Raw genomic sequence first — 13443 nt, 5'->3', positions numbered from 1 at the left:
ATGTCTATACCTCTCCCTCCATGGCTATGTCTATACCTCTCCCTCCATGGCTATGTCTATACCTCTCCCTCCATGGCTATGTCTATACCTCTCCCTCCATGGCTATGTCTAACTACTATACAACCTACTACCTCTATTTACTATATTTGTGCCTGCAGAATCGACCTATTAGCTCTTGGGTCCCGCCTTTCTAACTATAATTAAGCCACTTGCTTACGTCATCAAGTGGCCTTGAGGGTTACTATTTCCTCCTTTGTGGCGTGTCGCATAGTAAAACTTTGCCCAGACCCGGGATCGAACCGGGGACCTTTAGATCTTCAGTCTAACGCTCTCCCAACTGAGCTATCTAGGCACCTTTTCCCTGGTCTCTCTCTCTCTCTCTTTCTCTATTGTGTGTGTGTGCATTCGCCTAGTTTTGCGTGCGTAGGTTGAGCTCTGGCTCTTTGGTCCCGCCTCTCAACTGTCAATCAACAGGTGTACAGGTTCCTGAGCCTACTGGGCTCTATCATATCTACATTTGAAACCGTGCATGGAGTCAGCCTCCACAACATCGCTTTTTAATGCATTTCATTTGTCTACTACTCATACGCTGAAACATTTCTTTCTAATGTCTCTATGGTTTATTTGGGCACTCAGTTTCCACCTGTGTCCCCTAGTGCGTGTGCCCCTTGTGTTAAATAATCTATATTTTTCTACCCTATCAATTCCTTTGAGAATCTTGTATGTGGTGATCCATATTCCCCCTAACTCTTCTGTCTTCCAGCGACGTGAGGTTTAATTGGCTCGCCTTGTATCTCATACCCCTTAATTCGGGTACTAGTCTGGTGGCAAGACTTTGAACCTTCTCCAGTTTAGTCTTATGCTTGACGAGAAATGGACTCCATACTGGAGCTGCATACACCAGGTTTGGTCTGACATATGTGGTATACAACGTTCTAAATGATTCCTTACACAAGTTTTTAAAGGCTGTTCTTATGTTGGCCAACCTGGCATATGCTGCTGATGTTATCCTCTTGGTATGAGCTTCAGGGGACAGGTCTGGCGTGATATCAACCCCCAGGTCTTTCTCTCTCTGACTCTTGAAGAATTTCATCTCCCAAGTATACCTTGTATCTGGCCTCCTGCTCCTTACACCTATCTTCATTACATTCGTTTGGGTTAAACTCTAACAACTATTTGTTAAACCATTCCTTCAGTTTGTCCAGGTCTTCTTGAAGCCTCAAGCAGTCCTCCTCTGTCCTAATCCTTCTCATAATTTTGGCATCGTCAGCAAACATTGAGAGGAATGAGTCTATACCCTCTGGGAGATCATTTACGTATATCAGAAACAGGATAGGTCCGAGTACAGAGCCCTATGGGACTCCACTGGTGACTTCACGCCAGTCTGAGGTCTCACCCCTCACTGTTCTATGTTGGGCAAACATCTAAAGATTTGAAATGTAGAATTTCGCAACATAAATACTCTGTAAGACATGGCCAATTGTCTAATGCTTTGTTTGTTCATTTGTCAGAAAATTCTCACCAAAGTGATTGGGAGATGGCGCCTTCAATAACGAACTGTAAAATCACATTAAATAGGAACATATTTGAATCTGCTTTAATACAGATTACAAAAGAATGTAATTTTGAACATTAGAAGTGGTTTATATAACTTCGATCCATTTTTGATAGCTCAATTAAAGGGCGATTTAAGTAGGATCATTGGTGCACATTTGTCTCACTAATTCATTGTTAATATTTACTATCATATGCTATTATAATCCATGTGTGGGCCTATTGATGTAAGCTCTTATTTTATGGGCCCATAAACCATTAGTGGGTATAAATAGGAGCTGCCTCGTATGGACCAATGGGCCTTCTGCAGTTCTTATGCGGGTCTTATTTATTTCCACTTAATTCCCATTCATTTTTCATTGTACCTCACTTCCCTTCACCTCTCTCTCTCCTGCCTATATATTTGTCCAATACTTGACTGTAAATCATTCCTTCTGAAGATATGTATCTGTATAAGTATATATGTATATGATATGTATATGTATAAGATATGTATATGTATAAGATATGTATATGAAGATATGATATGTATATATATATATATATATATATATATATATATATATATATATATATATATATATATATATATATATATGTGTGTGTGTGTGTGTGTGTGTATGTGTGTGTGTGTGTAAATCACGAAAGTTAACACGTGATTAAAAATGTGACCACGGAGGTAGAATTGAAACAGGAATTTCCTTAAGTTCTTTCGTATTTAATAACACATCTTCAGAAGGGTCAATATAATATATATATATATATATATATATATATATATATATATATATATATATATATATGCGAACAAGCCTGAATGGTCCCCAGGACAATATGCAACTGAAAACTCACACCCCAGAAGTGACTCGAACCCATACTCCCAGGAGCAACGCAACTGGTATGTACAAGACGCCTTAATCCACTTGACCATCACGACCGGACATAATGAGGTGATAGCCGAGGCTATTTGAACCACCCCACCGCCGGCACTCGGATAGTAATCTTCGGCATAGCATTTTACCAAATCACCTCATTCTTTGGGGCACACGTGAGGAACACAAATGCGAACAAGCCTGAATGGTCCCTAGGACAATATGCAACTGAAAACTCACACCCAGAAGGTGTGAGTTTTCAGGTATATATATATATATATATATATATATATATATATATATATATATATATATATATATATATATATATATATATATATGCGAACAAGCCTGAATGGTCCCCAGGACTATATGCGAATGAAAACTCACACCCCAGAAGTGACTCAAACCCATACTCCCAGAAGCAACGCAACTGGTAACTACAGGGCGCCTTAATCCGCTTGACCATCACGGCCGTCAAAAGGAAGTGATAGCCGAGGCTATTTGAGCCACTTCCCCGACGGCAACTCGGATTAAGGCGCCCTGTAGTTACCAGTTGCGTTGCTTCTGGGAGTATGGGTTCGAGTCACTTCTGGGGTGTGAGTTTTCATTCGCATATAGTCCTGGGGACCATTCAGGCTTGTTCGCATTTGTGTTCCTCACGTGTGCCCCAAAGAATGAGGTGATTTGGTGAAATGCTATGCCCAAGATTACCATCCGAGTTGCCGTCGGGGAAGTGGCTCAAATAGCCTCGGCTATCACTTCCTTTTGACGGCCGTGTTGGTCAAGCGGATTAAGGCGCCCTGTAGTTACCAGTTGCGTTGCTTCTGGGAGTATGGGTTCGAGTCACTTCTGGGGTGTGAGTTTTCATTCGCATATAGTCCTGGGGACCATTCAGGCTTGTTCGCATTTGTGTTCCTCACGTGTGCCCCAAAGAATGAGGTGATTTGGTGAAATGCTATGCCCAAGATTACCATCCGAGTTGCCGTCGGGGAAGTGGCTCAAATAGCCTCGGCTATCACTTCCTTTTGACGGCCGTGATGGTCAAGCGGATTAAGGCGCCCTGTAGTTACCAGTTGCGTTGCTTCTGGGAGTATGGGTTCGAGTCACTTCTGGGGTGTGAGTTTTCATTCGCATATAGTCCTGGGGACCATTCAGGCTTGTTCGCATTTGTGTTCCTCACGTGTGCCCCAAAGAATGAGGTGATTTGGTGAAATGCTATGCCCAAGATTACCATCCGAGTTGCCGTCGGGGAAGTGGCTCAAATAGCCTCGGCTATCACTTCCTTTTGACGGCCGTGATGGTCAAGCGGATTAAGGCGCCCTGTAGTTACCAGTTGCGTTGCTTCTGGGAGTATGGGTTCGAGTCACTTCTGGGGTGTGAGTTTTCATTCGCATATAGTCCTGGGGACCATTCAGGCTTGTTCGCATTTGTGTTCCTCACGTGTGCCCCAAAGAATGAGGTGATTTGGTGAAATGCTATGCCCAAGATTACCATCCGAGTTGCCGTCGGGGAAGTGGCTCAAATAGCCTCGGCTATCACTTCCTTTTGACGGCCGTGATGGTCAAGCGGATTAAGGCGCCCTGTAGTTACCAGTTGCGTTGCTTCTGGGAGTATGGGTTCGAGTCACTTCTGGGGTGTGAGTTTTCATTCGCATATAGTCCTGGGGACCATTCAGGCTTGTTCGCATTTGTGTTCCTCACGTGTGCCCCAAAGAATGAGGTGATTTGGTGAAATGCTATGCCCAAGATTACCATCCGAGTTGCCGTCGGGGAAGTGGCTCAAATAGCCTCGGCTATCACTTCCTTTTGACGGCCGTGATGGTCAAGCGGATTAAGGCGCCCTGTAGTTACCAGTTGCGTTGCTTCTGGGAGTATGGGTTCGAGTCACTTCTGGGGTGTGAGTTTTCATTCGCATATAGTCCTGGGGACCATTCAGGCTTGTTCGCATTTGTGTTCCTCACGTGTGCCCCAAAGAATGAGGTGATTTGGTGAAATGCTATGCCCAAGATTACCATCCGAGTTGCCGTCGGGGAAGTGGCTCAAATAGCCTCGGCTATCACTTCCTTTTGACGGCCGTGATGGTCAAGCGGATTAAGGCGCCCTGTAGTTACCAGTTGCGTTGCTTCTGGGAGTATGGGTTCGAGTCACTTCTGGGGTGTGAGTTTTCATTCGCATATAGTCCTGGGGACCATTCAGGCTTGTTCGCATTTGTGTTCCTCACGTGTGCCCCAAAGAATGAGGTGATTTGGTGAAATGCTATGCCCAAGATTACCATCCGAGTTGCCGTCGGGGAAGTGGCTCAAATAGCCTCGGCTATCACTTCCTTTTGACGGCCGTGATGGTCAAGCGGATTAAGGCGCCCTGTAGTTACCAGTTGCGTTGCTTCTGGGAGTATGGGTTCGAGTCACTTCTGGGGTGTGAGTTTTCATTCGCATATAGTCCTGGGGACCATTCAGGCTTGTTCGCATTTGTGTTCCTCACGTGTGCCCCAAAGAATGAGGTGATTTGGTGAAATGCTATGCCCAAGATTACCATCCGAGTTGCCGTCGGGGAAGTGGCTCAAATAGCCTCGGCTATCACTTCCTTTTGACGGCCGTGATGGTCAAGCGGATTAAGGCGCCCTGTAGTTACCAGTTGCGTTGCTTCTGGGAGTATGGGTTCGAGTCACTTCTGGGGTGTGAGTTTTCATTCATATATATATATATATATATATATATATATATATATATATATATATATATATATATATATATATAGTGCATTCCATTCCTTAACTAAACTGACACTGATCAATTTCCCTGTAGTGTCTCTGTGGTTGCTCAGTTTGCACCTGTGTCCCCTTGTTCGAGTATGCCCCCCCCCCCCCCCACCCCCGGTATGGCCTTATCTGCAGTTTACCATTTATTTTAATGGCCCGGAAGTGGTCCATGTCCCACCTCGTGGTCACACTGAGGGGAAACAACAGGGTTAATCAGGGAACAGGTGCAGAACAGTAATAAATACTTAAGATAGAATAATTACTTACAAATTCCTGCAAAAGTCATTATTCCAGCCTAAGGAAAGGCAGCCCGTCCTAAGGTTTCCCGAACGTCAAGAAACTGTCGTACTAATGTGCCCTTATCCTAACCTACCAGAGGAGCCAAAACAGAAAACGGGACAGTATGTCCATTCCGCGAGCCGCTACCATTTTCAAGTGCGACAATTTTTGGCCGTAGGTAGAGTATACGTTAAAAATGTGACGTTCTATTAAGAGGACGGGTTGTATGAAGAGAAAGAACGAGATTTGTTATAAAACAAATTCTTAAACTTGACTCAGACAAAATGATCACTATGGCAACCAGTGTCCATATATATATGACTAAATACTTCACAATATAATACTGTAAGTGAGTTTCCGTAAGGTTCGTGACTATTCCCCAGCAGTAAAATAGGTACCTGGGTGTTAGTCAGCTGTCACGGGCTGCTTCCTGGGGGTGGAGGCCTGGTCGAGGACCGGGCCGCGAGGACACTAAAAAACCTCGAAATCATCCAAGACAACCTCAAGATTCAAGCCGTATTACTTGACAGTATACAAGAGTATACGTATCCCTGATCTGCTACTTACGGAACAACGGTTATCTATGGAACAACGGCTACTTACTTACGGAACAACGGCAACTTGCCAAGAATCAGCGGAGCGCCCGCCCGTAACTCCGTCCTCCATGAAATCCAATTACCGACTAATATTTAAAACGCTGAGTGACTGCGGCCACCCAATCCCCTCCCTCCTCCCCCCCCCCAGTAGCTTAACCCCCAGAATTGCGACGTTGTGCGATTAACGACTTTTTCAGACTACTTATGAGGCACAACGCTTATCACTGGCACGGGCAGAGCTCCATTATAACCGCTGACAATATTACTACAGACATCTATTCTCAAAACTTTAATATAAGAACTGGTTGTCTTTCCTTAGACATTAATATTACCGGCATACATTTGGCAGCGTCGCACTCATGTCTAGACCAGATGTTCTTAACCCGCTAACTTTAGCACATCAACATATTAGGCCAAGTTGCCTAAGAAGCCGAATTTTCCTGAAATATTATAATTTGAATTATTTTTTTGTTGTGGATACAGCTCCTGTATACAGTATACATTACCTGTATACAGTGGATACAGGTAATAAAGATACAGCTCTTTATTACATATGATTATAATTTTTTGTTTTATTTTGATTCAAAACTAACAGGAATTTCTGTATTTTATCAAATCACCTCATTCTTTGGGGCACACGTGAGAAACACATTCAGGCTTGTTCGCATTTGTGTTTCTCACGTGTGCCAAAGAATGAGGTGATTTGATAAAATACTAAAATACTATGCCCAAGATTACCATCAGAGCGCCGCCGGGGTAAAATAGCTTCGGCTACCATCATCTTTTGAACGGTCGTGATGGTCGAGTGGTGAAGGTGTCCTGTACACCAGTTGCATAGTGTCCCTGGCAGTATGGGTTCGAGTCACTTCTGGGGTTTGAGTTTATATATATATATATATATATATATATATATATATATATATATATATATATATATATATATATATATATATATATATATATATATATATATATATATATTGAGTTTATATATATATATATATATATATATATATATATATATATATATATATATATATATATATATATATACTGCTAGGTATACGTTATTCGATAACGTATTCGATTTATTCGATAAAATTTATCGAATTGTTAAATTCCTGTTTCAATTCTTCCTCCGTGGTCTGACACTGTCACATATATATGTCTGACACTGTCACATATATATATAACGTATATATATATATATATATATATATATATATATATATATATATATATATATATATATATATATATATATATATATATATATGTATATGAATGAAAACTCACACCCCAGAAGTGACTCGAACCCATACTCCCAGAAGCAACGCAACTGGTAACTACAGGGCGCCTTAATCCGCTTGACCATCACGGCCGTCAAAAGGAAGTGATAGCCGAGGCTATTTGAGCCACTTCCCCGACGGCAACTCGGATGGTAATCTTGGGCATAGCATTTCACCAAATCACCTCATTCTTTGGGGCACACGTGAGGAACACAAATGCGAACAAGCCTGAATGGTCCCCAGGACTATATGCGAATGAAAACTCACACCCCAGAAGTGACTCGAACCCATACTCCCAGAAGCAACGCAACTGGTAACTACAGGGCGCCTTAATCCGCTTGACCATCACGGCCGTCAAAAGGAAGTGATAGCCGAGGCTATTTGAGCCACTTCCCCGACGGCAACTCGGATGGTAATCTTGGGCATAGCATTTCACCAAATCACCTCATTCTTTGGGGCACACGTGAGGAACACAAATGCGAACAAGCCTGAATGGTCCCCAGGACTATATGCGAATGAAAACTCACACCCCAGAAGTGACTCGAACCCATACTCCCAGAAGCAACGCAACTGGTAACTACAGGGCGCCTTAATCCGCTTGACCATCACGGCCGTCAAAAGGAAGTGATAGCCGAGGCTATTTGAGCCACTTCCCCGACGGCAACTCGGATGGTAATCTTGGGCATAGCATTTCACCAAATCACCTCATTCTTTGGGGCACACGTGAGGAACACAAATGCGAACAAGCCTGAATGGTCCCCAGGACTATATGCGAATGAAAACTCACACCCCAGAAGTGACTCAAACCCATACTCCCAGAAGCAACGCAACTGGTAACTACAGGGCGCCTTAATCCGCTTGACCATCACGGCCGTCAAAAGGAAGTGATAGCCGAGGCTATTTGAGCCACTTCCCCGACGGCAACTCGGATGGCGCCCTGTAGTTACCAGTTGCGTTGCTTCTGGGAGTATGGGTTCGAGTCACTTCTGGGGTGTGAGTTTTCATTCGCATATAGTCCTGGGGACCATTCAGGCTTGTTCGCATTTGTGTTCCTCACGTGTGCCCCAAAGAATGAGGTGATTTGGTGAAATGCTATGCCCAAGATTACCATCCGAGTTGCCGTCGGGGAAGTGGCTCAAATAGCCTCGGCTATCACTTCCTTTTGACGGCCGTGTTGGTCAAGCGGATTAAGGCGCCCTGTAGTTACCAGTTGCGTTGCTTCTGGGAGTATGGGTTCGAGTCACTTCTGGGGTGTGAGTTTTCATTCGCATATAGTCCTGGGGACCATTCAGGCTTGTTCGCATTTGTGTTCCTCACGTGTGCCCCAAAGAATGAGGTGATTTGGTGAAATGCTATGCCCAAGATTACCATCCGAGTTGCCGTCGGGGAAGTGGCTCAAATAGCCTCGGCTATCACTTCCTTTTGACGGCCGTGATGGTCAAGCGGATTAAGGCGCCCTGTAGTTACCAGTTGCGTTGCTTCTGGGAGTATGGGTTCGAGTCACTTCTGGGGTGTGAGTTTTCATTCGCATATAGTCCTGGGGACCATTCAGGCTTGTTCGCATTTGTGTTCCTCACGTGTGCCCCAAAGAATGAGGTGATTTGGTGAAATGCTATGCCCAAGATTACCATCCGAGTTGCCGTCGGGGAAGTGGCTCAAATAGCCTCGGCTATCACTTCCTTTTGACGGCCGTGATGGTCAAGCGGATTAAGGCGCCCTGTAGTTACCAGTTGCGTTGCTTCTGGGAGTATGGGTTCGAGTCACTTCTGGGGTGTGAGTTTTCATTCGCATATAGTCCTGGGGACCATTCAGGCTTGTTCGCATTTGTGTTCCTCACGTGTGCCCCAAAGAATGAGGTGATTTGGTGAAATGCTATGCCCAAGATTACCATCCGAGTTGCCGTCGGGGAAGTGGCTCAAATAGCCTCGGCTATCACTTCCTTTTGACGGCCGTGATGGTCAAGCGGATTAAGGCGCCCTGTAGTTACCAGTTGCGTTGCTTCTGGGAGTATGGGTTCGAGTCACTTCTGGGGTGTGAGTTTTCATTCGCATATAGTCCTGGGGACCATTCAGGCTTGTTCGCATTTGTGTTCCTCACGTGTGCCCCAAAGAATGAGGTGATTTGGTGAAATGCTATGCCCAAGATTACCATCCGAGTTGCCGTCGGGGAAGTGGCTCAAATAGCCTCGGCTATCACTTCCTTTTGACGGCCGTGATGGTCAAGCGGATTAAGGCGCCCTGTAGTTACCAGTTGCGTTGCTTCTGGGAGTATGGGTTCGAGTCACTTCTGGGGTGTGAGTTTTCATTCGCATATAGTCCTGGGGACCATTCAGGCTTGTTCGCATTTGTGTTCCTCACGTGTGCCCCAAAGAATGAGGTGATTTGGTGAAATGCTATGCCCAAGATTACCATCCGAGTTGCCGTCGGGGAAGTGGCTCAAATAGCCTCGGCTATCACTTCCTTTTGACGGCCGTGATGGTCAAGCGGATTAAGGCGCCCTGTAGTTACCAGTTGCGTTGCTTCTGGGAGTATGGGTTCGAGTCACTTCTGGGGTGTGAGTTTTCATTCATATATATATATATATATATATATATATATATATATATATATATATATATATATATATATATATATATATATATAGTGCATTCCATTCCTTAACTAAACTGACACTGATCAATTTCCCTGTAGTGTCTCTGTGGTTGCTCAGTTTGCACCTGTGTCCCCTTGTTCGAGTATGCCCCCCCCCCCCCACCCCCGGTATGGCCTTATCTGCAGTTTACCATTTATTTTAATGGCCCGGAAGTGGTCCATGTCCCACCTCGTGGTCACACTGAGGGGAAACAACAGGGTTAATCAGGGAACAGGTGCAGAACAGTAATAAATACTTAAGATAGAATAATTACTTACAAATTCCTGCAAAAGTCATTATTCCAGCCTAAGGAAAGGCAGCCCGTCCTAAGGTTTCCCGAACGTCAAGAAACTGTCGTACTAATGTGCCCTTATCCTAACCTACCAGAGGAGCCAAAACAGAAAACGGGACAGTATGTCCATTCCGCGAGCCGCTACCATTTTCAAGTGCGACAATTTTTGGCCGTAGGTAGAGTATACGTTAAAAATGTGACGTTCTATTAAGAGGACGGGTTGTATGAAGAGAAAGAACGAGATTTGTTATAAAACAAATTCTTAAACTTGACTCAGACAAAATGATCACTATGGCAACCAGTGTCCATATATATATGACTAAATACTTCACAATATAATACTGTAAGTGAGTTTCCGTAAGGTTCGTGACTATTCCCCAGCAGTAAAATAGGTACCTGGGTGTTAGTCAGCTGTCACGGGCTGCTTCCTGGGGGTGGAGGCCTGGTCGAGGACCGGGCCGCGAGGACACTAAAAAACCTCGAAATCATCCAAGACAACCTCAAGATTCAAGCCGTATTACTTGACAGTATACAAGAGTATACGTATCCCTGATCTGCTACTTACGGAACAACGGTTATCTATGGAACAACGGCTACTTACTTACGGAACAACGGCAACTTGCCAAGAATCAGCGGAGCGCCCGCCCGTAACTCCGTCCTCCATGAAATCCAATTACCGACTAATATTTAAAACGCTGAGTGACTGCGGCCACCCAATCCCCTCCCTCCTCCCCCCCCCCCCAGTAGCTTAACCCCCAGAATTGCGACGTTGTGCGATTAACGACTTTTTCAGACTACTTATGAGGCACAACGCTTATCACTGGCACGGGCAGAGCTCCATTATAACCGCTGACAATATTACTACAGACATCTATTCTCAAAACTTTAATATAAGAACTGGTTGTCTTTCCTTAGACATTAATATTACCGGCATACATTTGGCAGCGTCGCACTCATGTCTAGACCAGATGTTCTTAACCCGCTAACTTTAGCACATCAACATATTAGGCCAAGTTGCCTAAGAAGCCGAATTTTCCTGAAATATTATAATTTGAATTATTTTTTTGTTGTGGATACAGCTCCTGTATACAGTATACATTACCTGTATACAGTGGATACAGGTAATAAAGATACAGCTCTTTATTACATATGATTATAATTTTTTGTTTTATTTTGATTCAAAACTAACAGGAATTTCTGTATTTTATCAAATCACCTCATTCTTTGGGGCACACGTGAGAAACACATTCAGGCTTGTTCGCATTTGTGTTTCTCACGTGTGCCAAAGAATGAGGTGATTTGATAAAATACTAAAATACTATGCCCAAGATTACCATCAGAGCGCCGCCGGGGTAAAATAGCTTCGGCTACCATCATCTTTTGAACGGTCGTGATGGTCGAGTGGTGAAGGTGTCCTGTACACCAGTTGCATAGTGTCCCTGGCAGTATGGGTTCGAGTCACTTCTGGGGTTTGAGTTATATATATATATATATATATATATATATATATATATATATATATATATATATATATATATATACTGCTAGGTATACGTTATTCGATAACGTATTCGATTTATTCGATAAAATTTATCGAATTGTTAAATTCCTGTTTCAATTCTTCCTCCGTGGTCTGACACTGTCACATATATATGTCTGACACTGTCACATATATATATAACGTATATATATATATATATATATATATATATATATATATATATATATATATATATATATATATATATATATATATATGTATATGAATGAAAACTCACACCCCAGAAGTGACTCGAACCCATACTCCCAGAAGCAACGCAACTGGTAACTACAGGGCGCCTTAATCCGCTTGACCATCACGGCCGTCAAAAGGAAGTGATAGCCGAGGCTATTTGAGCCACTTCCCCGACGGCAACTCGGATGGTAATCTTGGGCATAGCATTTCACCAAATCACCTCATTCTTTGGGGCACACGTGAGGAACACAAATGCGAACAAGCCTGAATGGTCCCCAGGACTATATGCGAATGAAAACTCACACCCCAGAAGTGACTCGAACCCATACTCCCAGAAGCAACGCAACTGGTAACTACAGGGCGCCTTAATCCGCTTGACCATCACGGCCGTCAAAAGGAAGTGATAGCCGAGGCTATTTGAGCCACTTCCCCGACGGCAACTCGGATGGTAATCTTGGGCATAGCATTTCACCAAATCACCTCATTCTTTGGGGCACACGTGAGGAACACAAATGCGAACAAGCCTGAATGGTCCCCAGGACTATATGCGAATGAAAACTCACACCCCAGAAGTGACTCGAACCCATACTCCCAGAAGCAACGCAACTGGTAACTACAGGGCGCCTTAATCCGCTTGACCATCACGGCCGTCAAAAGGAAGTGATAGCCGAGGCTATTTGAGCCACTTCCCCGACGGCAACTCGGATGGTAATCTTGGGCATAGCATTTCACCAAATCACCTCATTCTTTGGGGCACACGTGAGGAACACAAATGCGAACAAGCCTGAATGGTCCCCAGGACTATATGCGAATGAAAACTCACACCCCAGAAGTGACTCGAACCCATACTCCCAGAAGCAACGCAACTGGTAACTACAGGGCGCCTTAATCCGCTTGACCATCACGGCCGTCAAAAGGAAGTGATAGCCGAGGCTATTTGAGCCACTTCCCCGACGGCAACTCGGATGGTAATCTTGGGCATAGCATTTCACCAAATCACCTCATTCTTTGGGGCACACGTGAGGAACACAAATGCGAACAAGCCTGAATGGTCCCCAGGACTATATGCGAATGAAAACTCACACCCCAGAAGTGACTCGAACCCATACTCCCAGAAGCAACGCAACTGGTAACTACAGGGCGCCTTAATCCGCTTGACCACCGCTTGACCGAGTTGCCGTCGGGGAAGTGGCTCAAATAGCCTCGGCTATCACTTCCTTTTGACGGCCGTGATGGTCAAGCGGATTAAGGCGCCCTGTAGTTACCAGTTGCGTTACTTCTGGGAGTATGGGTTCGAGTCACTTCTGGGGTGTGAGTTTTCATTCGCATATAGTCCTGGGGACCATTCAGGCTTGTTCGCATATATATATATATATATATATATATATATATATATATATATATATATATATATATATATATATATATATATATA

The 13443-nt window shown here is 44.0% G+C and overlaps 1 non-coding gene across 1 annotated transcript; it reads right to left on the bottom strand.

Moving 5' to 3' along the window:
* Positions 1–279: 279 nt before the first annotated feature.
* On the bottom strand, positions 280–352 carry TRNAF-GAA (transfer RNA phenylalanine (anticodon GAA)). The gene has a single exon. It is a non-coding gene; the product is annotated as a tRNA-Phe (tRNA).
* Between the last annotated feature and the right edge of the window lie 13091 nt (positions 353–13443).

Source organism: Procambarus clarkii, chromosome 22, assembly GCF_040958095.1.
Source record: "Procambarus clarkii isolate CNS0578487 chromosome 22, FALCON_Pclarkii_2.0, whole genome shotgun sequence".
NCBI lineage: Eukaryota > Metazoa > Arthropoda > Malacostraca > Decapoda > Cambaridae > Procambarus > Procambarus clarkii.
The sequence above is the reverse complement of the archived record's forward strand: the minus strand, read 5'-3'. Positions and strand labels throughout refer to the sequence as shown.